This window comes from Prionailurus bengalensis, chromosome D1 (genome assembly GCF_016509475.1).
Source record: "Prionailurus bengalensis isolate Pbe53 chromosome D1, Fcat_Pben_1.1_paternal_pri, whole genome shotgun sequence".
Lineage (NCBI taxonomy): Eukaryota > Metazoa > Chordata > Mammalia > Carnivora > Felidae > Prionailurus > Prionailurus bengalensis.
Window position 1 is genome coordinate 34,988,051 of NC_057346.1, and position 11,780 is coordinate 34,999,830.

Here is an 11,780-nt window from a genome sequence, read left to right on the forward strand (position 1 = left end):
TGAGCTGAGAGCAAGAGTCAGACACTTAGCCAAATGAGCCACCCAGGCACCCCAGAAAGGCTTCAAAGTATGAAATCAGTTTATTTATGGTTTTGACAAATTAAGGTGACGCCCACATGAAGCAATACATTGTCAGAGAGGAATTAATTAGTACATACATAACCAGGCCATAAAAAGCTCAAGTAATCTCTCTCTGAAATAGTCTTTTTTGTCACTATGCTTTGAATGAGAGACCTGTTTTCCTCATTATAATTCTAAACATACTTTTGTCTTAATTCTCCTTTGTATGTGACAAATCAGTTTGGATGAGAAAAGATAACCCCAGGTTCTTCTTGCAGCTCTTCTTTTCAGGGCTGGCTGTTTGGATGGAGGAGTTTCCTGATGACTCACTAAGAGTCAGTGGGGAAAGAAAAAAAGACAGAGAGAGAGAGAGAGAGAGAGAGAGGAAGAGAGAGGAAGAGAGGAAAAGGAAGGAAGGAAGGAAGGAAGGAAGGAAGGAAAGAGGAAAAGGAGGAAAGAGGAAAGGAAGAAAGGGAAGAAAAGAATGAAAACCTTGAGCTAATAAGAACCTGCTTCCATGTTTGAAGACTTCGAAAAATCATTCCTTCCACCTAAAGCATCACAAGTCATTATATTCTGTTTGTCTTCACTAGTTGAGATTATTTACTGGTGCTTTACTTTCACCATTTTGTATTATGGAAACACCATATATTTTTGTTTTCAAAGTAAAAATCATTAAAATATCATGCTTGTTTTTCAAATTACACTGTTTCAGATTAGATGTCTCATCTTTTCCACTTGAAATCATCATGCACTTTGCATCAACATGCAAACCTCTAGTTAGTATTCTTTTTCTTTTTGCTATGCTCTATTATAACACAAACATATATATGCTAAACATATGCAATTGCAACACATCTCTTTTATCTCATGCAGAAAAGTAATAAAAATAATAAGAGAATAAGAAAATAATACAGAAAATACTGTACTATTAATGCTAAACCATGGAGAGGATGCTGAGACCTTTGATTAATAAATAGCACAATGTATTTCTTAAATGTATGTTCAGAAAATACATAAATTATTAGTGTCGTGTTTAATCAAAAACCATATGCCAAAGTTTTATATTAAAAGAGTAGTTGGCTAATGAAGAGAATGTGTGTGCACTGAAATTTCAGGTTGGATTTTTAATTATTCTTTGAAAAAAAGATGCCAGAAAGTCATCTGGAATCAACACATCTAACCCCTTGGTTTTGTTGATCCCATTGGAATCACATGGGAGAAATCCTTAAGGAATTAAATCAAATTTTACCTCCTGGAAATAACTTCTGAGACATAAGTACTGAGATTAGTATTGTTTAGGAGGATAAAGAGATAACTTTATAGCCCAAGAAGGGAGCCCAGAAGGAGAGATTTGTCCATAACCACAAAGAATAGGAAACAGAAATTATTTGGGAGGCTTTGAAGTGGCTTATAAATGCTTAATAATTATACTGCTGAATCACATAGGGCACTGCCCCAACAATAAAAGACTAAAACTACCAATAACTGTATCCTGTCTCAAAGGTTGTCATCAAAGCAACTACCTAACTCACTGGTGGATAAATTAGCCAGAGCTTTGTTCAGTGTGTGTACTTCTGATTTGGCTTACACAAACTACCCAACAAAATATGTTTGGGAGTGCTTCCCTTCACAGTTACTGTAATTTGACACATCCTGCAAGACATCCTTAAATTCTATGAGAATCATAGAAACAAAGAAAAGAAAGGAACAAAAGAAGGAAGGAGATAAGAGAAGAAGGGAGAGGAAGGGATATTCTGAGTTTTCTTTACTGAAATTAAGTGGGGTGAATTAGGATAGAAAGGTGACAAAGTAGTTTTTTTCTAAGAGAGAAGATCTGAACCATACAAATAGGAAATTTTAGCCTTACATATGATCACTTCTTAAATCTAGTGTAAGCAGTAATTAGGGTCCAAGACCATGAGGAATGAAACATGTAGTATAGAGAAGCTCACTTATATGCAGGGATCTTGCAGTTATATTCATTCTCCTTCTAAATCTATTTATTAAAATTGGTAGTATTATCATTCTAATGAAATAGGAAATATTTTATTTTGTGATGTATTTTGCAGTAAGGAACTGAATTTTAAAACTTTAAGATTTTATTATTAAACAAAGATATACAGTTGTCATTGAGTATTAGTATTGTAAGAAGGAAATATGCCCTATAGATTCTTTCATTAACATTGGAAAAACTATGATTAATAGACAGGCACTATACATAAAAATGGATCTATTCTCAAGGGATTAATTAAGAAAAGATCATGACACCTACTGTATGTCTCCCAAAACATAGAAGTATCCTTTCATCCTATATAATTAAATCTTTAAATAAGGTTACGGGCACCTGAGTGGGTCAATTGGTTAAGCTCCTGACTTCAACTCAGGTCATGAACTCACGGTGCATGAGTTTAAGCCCTGCATGGGGCTCTGTGCTAATGGAGCAGAACCTACTTGGGATTCTCTTTCTCTCTCCCTCTCCCTCTGTCCCTTCCCCACACATGCTCACACTCTCTTTCTCAAAATAAATAAACTTTAAAAATAAATAATTAATTAATAAACAAACAAATGAATAAGGTTAAATCACTTAAATTAAAGGTAATAGACAGGGATTTGGAAACCCATGCTTGAACTACTAGGTTAAATATGACATTTTAAAAGTGTTCTATGTACTTTTGAAAGTAATTATTAATACAGGATATCTGTGCATACATATATTGTAATATCTGTTTCTTAATACCTGTGGACATGATTAGCACAAATAAACCCATCATCAGTAGTAGATTTTAGAATTAAAACTCTAATATTGTCGTATGAACGTATTGCTATTAGCTCATTTTTCACTTGCTGAAAGACACAGAATGTTTAATTACAAATCAACCTTATCCAGGCATAGCTGCATTTCTGTCAGAGCGAAAGCTGGTGGAAAGATTTGGCAGCTGTATAAATAAGATATACTCTAAAAGTTGTGCTTTTTTCCCCACACAAAATTCCTCCCAGAAATATGTATACCTCATTTTTTTATTAGTGTATAAAAGAAAAAAAATCCCTTTGTCTTAGAAAATCCACTGTCACATATATTGGTATTTTTACTACCTTAATAAAACCCAGGGATTTATTTTGAAGAACATCACATTATAGATTTTTCTTTGAAAAAATGCAACAGTGAGCTTTAGTTAAAGAATTATGTCTCTTCATTTCAAATAAATTTAGTTTAAATATAGTATTTGAAATATAAGTTTAGGCAGAATTTTAATTAGCATATAAGCCCGAGGATGTACTTCTCAGTACTGCTGAGCATTTTGAGTCTCTACTTTCAAACAACTCAGTATTAATTTTAGCAGGATAAGCAACCTTGTCTTTCATGCTTTTTTAAAGTCAAAGAGATGAGATTATTGTTTAATCTAGTTATTTTATATTAACTCTCTTTTACCTGGATATTATGAGTTATACAGAAGTTCAGAAAGATCCAGCACTGCATCTGAAAAACTTCCAAGTTAAAAGGGAATTGGAACATGAAGTTGCTAGGAGATAGTTGGTTTCTTGGGCAACACATCTCTGTATCCAGGGAAATAGCTAAGATATTAAACACGGCCTTTGTTTAAATTCATATGGTGTATTACAAAGACATGGTGTTAGTAAAGGACAATAGTATTAGCAGCTCTGTTAATTATGTCATATGCTAAAAACTACAAACATTTATTAACCTCCATTACATACCTGGTGCTGTGCTAAGTGTATATTTACTTTCTTCTCAAGCATTAACAACAGCCTATGTTTTCTACATTTTATAAAGAGGAAATGAGACTTCAATTTTTTTTAGCAATGTGCCTAAATACCACTCAGCTTGGGAATGACATAGTGAGGAATCTGATGCAGGCTTATTCATGTCTAGAGTTCAAATATTTACTAAAAGACAGTTATTCTGGTAATTTGATATACAACTATTACTAACCAGTTAACATTTATTAAGCATTTGCCAGGCAGGCTTATAAATCTTGTATAAATTCTACTATGCTACAAACTACTATCAATAGTTTATGATATTTGTCTTAACAAATATACGATCCTGGAAATATGCTTAATAGAAATGTGTATATGTGTGTGTATATATATACAAATATTATATATGTCAATATACGGACACTAAACAGTTGAATAATAGGTAGGTTAGTGGCTTCAAGCCCAGTGCAGTAGAAAATTGCATGTGATTTATGGGGTGCCTAGGTGGCTCAGTCAGTTGAACATCTGACTTCGGCTAAGGACATCAACTTTCAGTCTGTGGGTTCTAGCCCCGCTTCAGGCTCTGTGCTGACAGCTTTGAGCCTGGAGCCTGTTTCAAATTCTGTGTCTCCCTCTCTCCCTGGCCCTTCCCTGTTCATGCTCTGTCTCTCTCTGTCTCAAAAATAAATATTAAAAATTTTAAAAAAGAAAGAAAATTGCATGTAACTTTTGACTCCTCTTAACTACTAACAGCCTACTACTGACTGGAAGCCTTCACAGCACATATTTTGTAATTATATGTATTATTTACTGTATTTTTACAATAAATTAAGCTAGAGAAAAGGAAATCATAGAGAAGAGAAAATACATTTACACTCTTGTACTGAATTTATCAGAAAAAAATTCATGTGTAAGTGGACCTGTGCAGTTCAAGTTGGTGTTGTGTAAGTGGACCTGTGCAGTTCAAGTTGGTGTTGTCTGCAGATCAACTGTAGACACACAAACACACACACACACACACACACACACACACACACACTCACAAGCACACACACAAACTGCACACATGAACACACATAAATATGTACTAGAATGTTTATAATACCCTATTTGCAATAGTTCAAAGCTGAAACTATCCAAATAGTTATCAGTGGTTGAATGGATAAATAAATTGTTATATTAAAAGGATGTTAAAATATCAAAAATAAAATGTTGAATAAAAGAGGCAAGACTCAAAATCATATGTTCTAATCCAATTTTTATGAAATATAAAAATAAGCAAACTAATCTATGCTGTTAGAAGTCAAGCAATGTTTACTTTTTCAGGTAGAGAAAGTGGTTAGGATGGAACACAAAGAGGGTTACCTGGGAGGTTAGTCAGTTGAGTATCTGACTCTGTTTAGGCTCAGGTCATGATAGCATGGTTTCCTGGGTTCAAGTCCCATGTCCAGCTCTGCACTTGCAGGGAGGAACCTGCTTGGGATTCTCTCTCTCCCTCTTTCTCTGCCCGTCTCTATCTCAAAATAAATAAAGAAAACTTAAAAAAAAAGATTGGGACACAAAGAGAAGGTTCTGGGATGCTAAAGAGCCCTTTTTTTTTTAGTAGTGGTTTTATGAATATAGTCAGCATGTAAGTATTCATTAAACTGTATGCTTATTTTAAGTGTGTGTGGGTATGTACACACACACACACACACACACACACATATATATAATGTATATTTAAAACACTTTAATAAAATGTTAGAGTTAAATCATGCTATGACTGCTTTATATTAGTTTGACATTAATGGGCTTCTTTTTTCTGGGTTTACTTTTCAATCATTATCTCCTTATAGCCCCCTTATTTGATTCCCTTCTTTCTTTATTCAAGTTGGGCATAAACTTCAGCTTGTCTTCTGTTTCTTAAAAAGATTATGCCTTCTGTTCATGGAATTAACTATAGAATTTGGAAAAACCTTTGTTAACACAAGAGATTTAAAATATTCCAAATATTTTTAAATTTAGATAACATTTCTGTTCATATGTGAATATTATATGTGAGAACATAATGTCTGAACATTGGTGCTTAAGGTACTAAACCAAGCTCCAGAAACATTTTTACCTTTTAGTCACTTTCATCAGTTTGCATTTCAAAATTAAAGTTCATTTATTTACATTCACTCTATCACTTTTAATTTTTATTTTTTTTTAATTTTTTTAATATTTATTTATTTTTGAGACAGAGAGAGACAGAGCATGAACGGGGGAGGGTCAGAGAGAGGGAGACACAGAATCTGAAACGGGCTCCAGGCTCTGAGCTGTCAGCACAGAACCCGACGCAGGGCTCAAACTCACGGACCGCGAGATCATGACCTGAGCCGAAGTCAGCTGCTTAACTGACTGAGCAACCCAGGCGCCCCTAATTTTTAAATGTACCATAAAAATAAAAATTTTATTAGCTTTTAGAAATTTGTAATAAAGAAAACATCAGTATCAAAAGACTTTAAAAAACAAATATGCATGTATATTAAATAATAGAAGTACTATAATGTTGTTTGTAGTCTTGCCATCCTAATAAAATGCTGATGTTACCAGTTGGCTTACTGACTGCTATACCTTCAGCATTTTCACCATGATACTTGACTTTTCTCCAGTTTTTGAAAAATTATTATTTCAAAATATTTAATGCATGTTCACTATATATCAGTCCCTCTTCTAGTTAGTGATGATACAGCAGTGAAAACAATAGGCAAAAGTCATTGCCCTCAAAGACCTTTCATACTTGTAAAACCAGGCCGGGGTGGGGGTACTTTCAATAAAATATGGGGTATTTGAGATTTTGATCAAATATAGTAGGGGATTCAAAGTAATGGGGTGAGGATGAGCTGCTATTTTAAATAGAGTGTTCAAGAAAATGTCTTTTAAAAAGGTATGCTTTTGTCAAGGACCAGAAAGAAGTGAAGATTGAGAAAAACAGATGTCTTTGGAAAGACTGATACAGAGAGAGGGAAGAAGGGCCATGGCTTCTGGTTGTATGAGTGAGGGTGGGGAAGAGTTAGCATCTCAGTTCCTATACTAAAGTAGCCAGATATCCAGATCTTGGATGACCTTTGGGCTATCATAAGGAATTTTATTTTATTTTGGACAACATAGCAAGCCATGAGAGGGTTTTGAGATGTATGGTGAGATTATTTGTGTTATATTTTAAAAGTCTCATTCCAGATTCATAATTCAATATAAATCCTTTGTGTGTGTCTGTGCACACCCATGCATGTGCACACACACATGCACATATGTGTTGGTGGTGATGGGGAAATTAACATTGTAGGGACACAGCATAGAGATAAGGTAAAACACAATTGCCAAAAACCAATAGAGAAAAGGTGGTGGTAGTTGGGCCTGTGTTTTACCAGTGGAAGAGGAGGGGGCAGATACTAAATATGTTTTAAAAGCACACCTTGCCGGGGTGCCTGGGTGGCGCAGTCGGTTAAGCGTCCGACTTCAGCCAGGTCACGATCTCGCGGTCCGTGAGTTCGAGCCCCGCGTCAGGCTCTGGGCTGATGGCTCGGAGCCTGGAGCCTGTTTCTGATTCTGTGTCTCCCTCTCTCTCTGCCCCTCCCCCGTTCATGCTCTGTCTCTCTCTGTCCCAAAAATAAATAAAAACGTTGAAAGAAAAAAAAAATTAAAAAAAAAAAAGCACACCTTGCCAAATATATAATTGCATATATACCCAGTAACTTATGGAACATAAACTTGTGGGGCGCCTGGGTGGCTCAGTCGGTTAAGCGGCCGACTTCTGCTCAGGTCATGATCTCGCGTTCCGTGAGTTCGAGCCCCACGTCAGGCTCTGTGCTGACAGCTCAGAACCTGGAGCCTGTTTCAGATTCTGTGTCTCCCTCTCTCTGACCCTCCCCCGTTCATGCTCTGTCTCTCTCTGTCTCAAAAATAAATAAACGTTAAAAAAAAATTAAAAAAAAAACTTGAAATACTTGCTGAATGACTGAAGATCCCATCACATAATCTTTTTATGTTTAGTTGTATTCTCAGGTCACTTTCAATTTTAGAAATTTCCTTGCCATTACTATGATTTAATTTCCCCTAGTGCATGCCCTCAGCACCCTGTGCATACATGCCTCCATCACAGTTCTCACCAGTACTTTCTGTGCACTGAGCACATAGTTAAAGGACCCAGCACACTGCTGTCCAATAAAAATTCAATGTAAACCATGTAGGTAATTGAAATTTTTCTAGAAGTAACATTTTTTTAAAAAAGTAAATACAAATAGTGTGAATAGTTTTGTGATATATTTCATTGATATTGATTTGTCTCTAAAATATTATCATTTCAACATACAATTGATATAGAAAAAACAGTGGGATTTCTATATGTTTTGCTTTTTGTAATGTATTCCAAATCTAGTGTGCATTTTACATTTACAGCACACCTCAATCAAATGCTAAATTTTAATGAGAAAAAATTAATTTATATCTAATAAAGTTTATGATTGAAAAAGTAGATTTATACAGGTGAGTTGTTTGAAGCATACTTAAAAGTTTTCAAGTAACTGAACTGAGAAATAGTTTTAAAATTCAAATTCAAGGGGCGCCTGCGTGGCTCAGTTGGTTAAGCATCCGACTTCGGCTCAGGTCATGATCTCACAGTTCGTGAGTTCGAGCCCCGCGTCCGGCTCTGTGCTGACAGCTCAGAGCCTGGAGTCTGCTTCACATTCTGTGTCTCCCTCTCTCTCTGCCCCTTCCCTGCTCATGCTCTGTCTCTCTCTGTCTCAAAAATAAATAAACATTAAAAAAAATTAAAATTAAAATTCAAAACAATCAAAATTAAATAAAAAATTTAAATATAGCTCCTTATTTTAATTAAAAATTTTAAATATAGCCATACAGGTACATTTCTAGTGCTCAGTTCCACATATGGCTAGTGACTATTATGTTGGTTAGTTAAGATCTAGAAAATACATTTCTTTAACTTAATAAGTTTGTGAATTTTTTTCTAAGCCACATTCAGTTGCACAAGTAAAGGCATGGAGTAGGCAGAAAGGTCTTTTTAATTGAGATTGGGTTTTTTCCAGAAGAATGAGAAGAAAAGAGAATATAAGAACTGAGTGCAGATGGAGAAGGGAGTTAAGATGGTAGAGAAGCAGGAGGACCTGGATTTTTCTCATCCCTCAAACACAGCAGTATTGAGGTCAGATCACTTTGAACACCCAGGAAATAGATCTGGAGGGCCAGAAGGTTCTCCACAGCTGGAAGGAGACGACTTGGCAGGATCAAGGTTCATGTATGTGTGTTGAAGGAGATAAAACAGTGGAGCTATGGAAGGGAGAGAACCCTTTCTGTGGAGAAACAAAAGGAGAGAAAGGGAGAGGAGTTGTAAACGTACAGCATTGAGTTAGCACAAGAGGCAAAACTCTCTGGACCACGGATTTTTGCAAACAGCCTTTAGAGCTGAAACTCCAAGGCTTTTGAAGTGCTCAACTTTCTCCATAGCAGAGCCCTGGCTTGTACTCCTAGAGACAAGGGAGTTGGCCCAGGAATGTACGGCATGGTGTAGCAATTTCCAGGACGCACTGGGAGAGGACAGTCCCCTTCCTGGAGTACTTTGGGAAGAGTGCTTGTTGCATCCCCCAGGACAAAAAATCCTGCAAGTGACAGTCACTAGTCACATGCCTTTCATCAGCAGGGTGGAGAGTACTCTACTCTGGGAGTGAATCCATGCAGTGTTGGGTCCTTTAAGACATGTGGTTTTGAATCCCAGCCCAGCACCAAGAATAAAGCAGAGGAGAACTGTGGATCAGGGAAAGCTGACTGCCCTTGCAATTCTATGAGGGCTGCCTGAACAGCATGGGTTGTGATTCCCAGTCTGGGGAGGAGAGAGTGGGGTGATGCTATTTTCCCCCCAACACCGAAAAGGTGGGACTTAAGAAAGCAACACAGCAGACCCTCAGTGGAGAGAAGCGGACAAGCTTAGACCAAACCCTGCCCCTCTGTGCCTGGTAACTGCTTATTGACTGGAGCAAGACTAATTGACCTAATGCAGCCAGCCTCTCCTCCAGACCAGCACAGTCACCAGTCCCACGCACCAACAGACAATGCTTTATTTATTTATTTATTTATTTATTTATTTTTAATTTTGGAATCAGGCTTATAGTTTCTGGTTTGTTTTTTGTCAATTCTTATTTTATACATATATAAATGTATAAAATTTATACACCCACCTCCCCCACCCCCAGAGTTACTGCAACAAACAAATCAAAGCACACCTAGTTAAAGGTCCAAACACTCCACCACTACAAGTGAGGAGGAACTCTGCAGAGGACTGACCAGTGAGATAGAGCAGCCAAAACACAACAGCAGAGTGCATTCAACCAGAAACACTTCCTGGAGTGCCAGGCACTGGACATTGTATGACCACTTTTTAATATAGCAGGACACACAACAAGCTTTTAAGACACGTGAAAGACAGAAACTTAGCCAAAATGACAAGATAGAGAATTCTCACCAAAGGGAAGGTCAAGAAGAAATCACAGCCAGAGAATTGCTCAAAACAGATATAAACAATATAGCTAAACAAGAATTTAGAATAACAGTCATAAGACTAATAGCTGGGCTTGGAAAAAGCATAGAAGGCACCAGAAAACCCTTGCTGCAGAGATCAAAGACCTAAGAACTAGCCAGGATGAATTTAAAAATGCTATTTTATGATTTAGATTTCAACTAGTCATTTGTACTATTATTTATTAATTTTAATATTTAATGTGAAGGTCATGATAGTCCAACAGGAAAAATATGAAATGCTATAATTGCAACATCTTTATTTATAAGAAATTTTATATGAAAAATAAAATTAATGTTTATCTATAAAAATCCATTTATTTTAGATTATGCATTTTTATGCTTTGTAATATAGATATTGTTTTATTTTCTCCATTTTCTCAGTGTTTATATTGTATCTCCATTTCTATCATATATAATACCCAATCAGAAAGCAATAAATTGGACAAATTGCCTTGGACTTTCCACACTGTTTATTGTATGTATATACATATAATAAAACATTATTTGAGCATAAACAAAAGTGAAATTCTGATACATGCTACAATATGAATGAATCTGAAAACTTTATGCTAAGTGGTACAAGCCAGACACAAAAGGGCAAATATTGTATATTTTCAATTATATTTATTACCTAGACTATGCAAATTAATAGAGACCGGTAAAATATAGGTTGCCAGGGGCTGATGGGAAAGAAAGAATAGGCAATGTTGTTTAATAATGACAGAGTTTCTGTTTGCAATGATGAAAAAATTCTGGAAATAGTGACAATATTTACACAACATTGTGAGTGTATTAATGCTATTGAAATGTATACTTAAAAATGGTTAGAATGGTAAATTTTATGTAATATTGATTTTACCACAATAAAAAAGTACAAATTTTTGTGTGTATACTGTGGACAAATCAAGCAATACTTTTAGCCTCAATATCCTGGCTTATAAAATAAATGGCAATACTTATTTTTGAAGCCTGTATAAGGATGCAATAGATTATGTTTTAATACATTTAGTCTGTTACAAGGTAACTATTTATTTTATGGCAGTCCTTGTGTTGTATTACATATGGAGAAGAGTAGGGATCATAGAAATGCAGTATCACAGCTAACGATTCTCTAACATAGTGCTTTCTAAGTGTGTCCTCTGAAACACTAATCCCAAGAAAAATGGTTAAGCAACAAAGACCAGTAGGGAAAACTAGGTTAGGAATGGCTGCATCATATTATCCCCATTTATTGGGAATTGATGGTGAACATTATCTTGTTAAAGCTTGTGAAAAGGCCTGCAGTAAATAAACCCGTTTAACCTTTTCCAGAATAGCATGTATTAGAGCATCTGGCCATAGAATCTCATTCTGCAGACATACTTTGGAATGCTTCATCAAGTTGTAATTTCACTTGTAATTTTTTCTCCAACTTGTGGCCAAATTATAATTATTTTGGACAA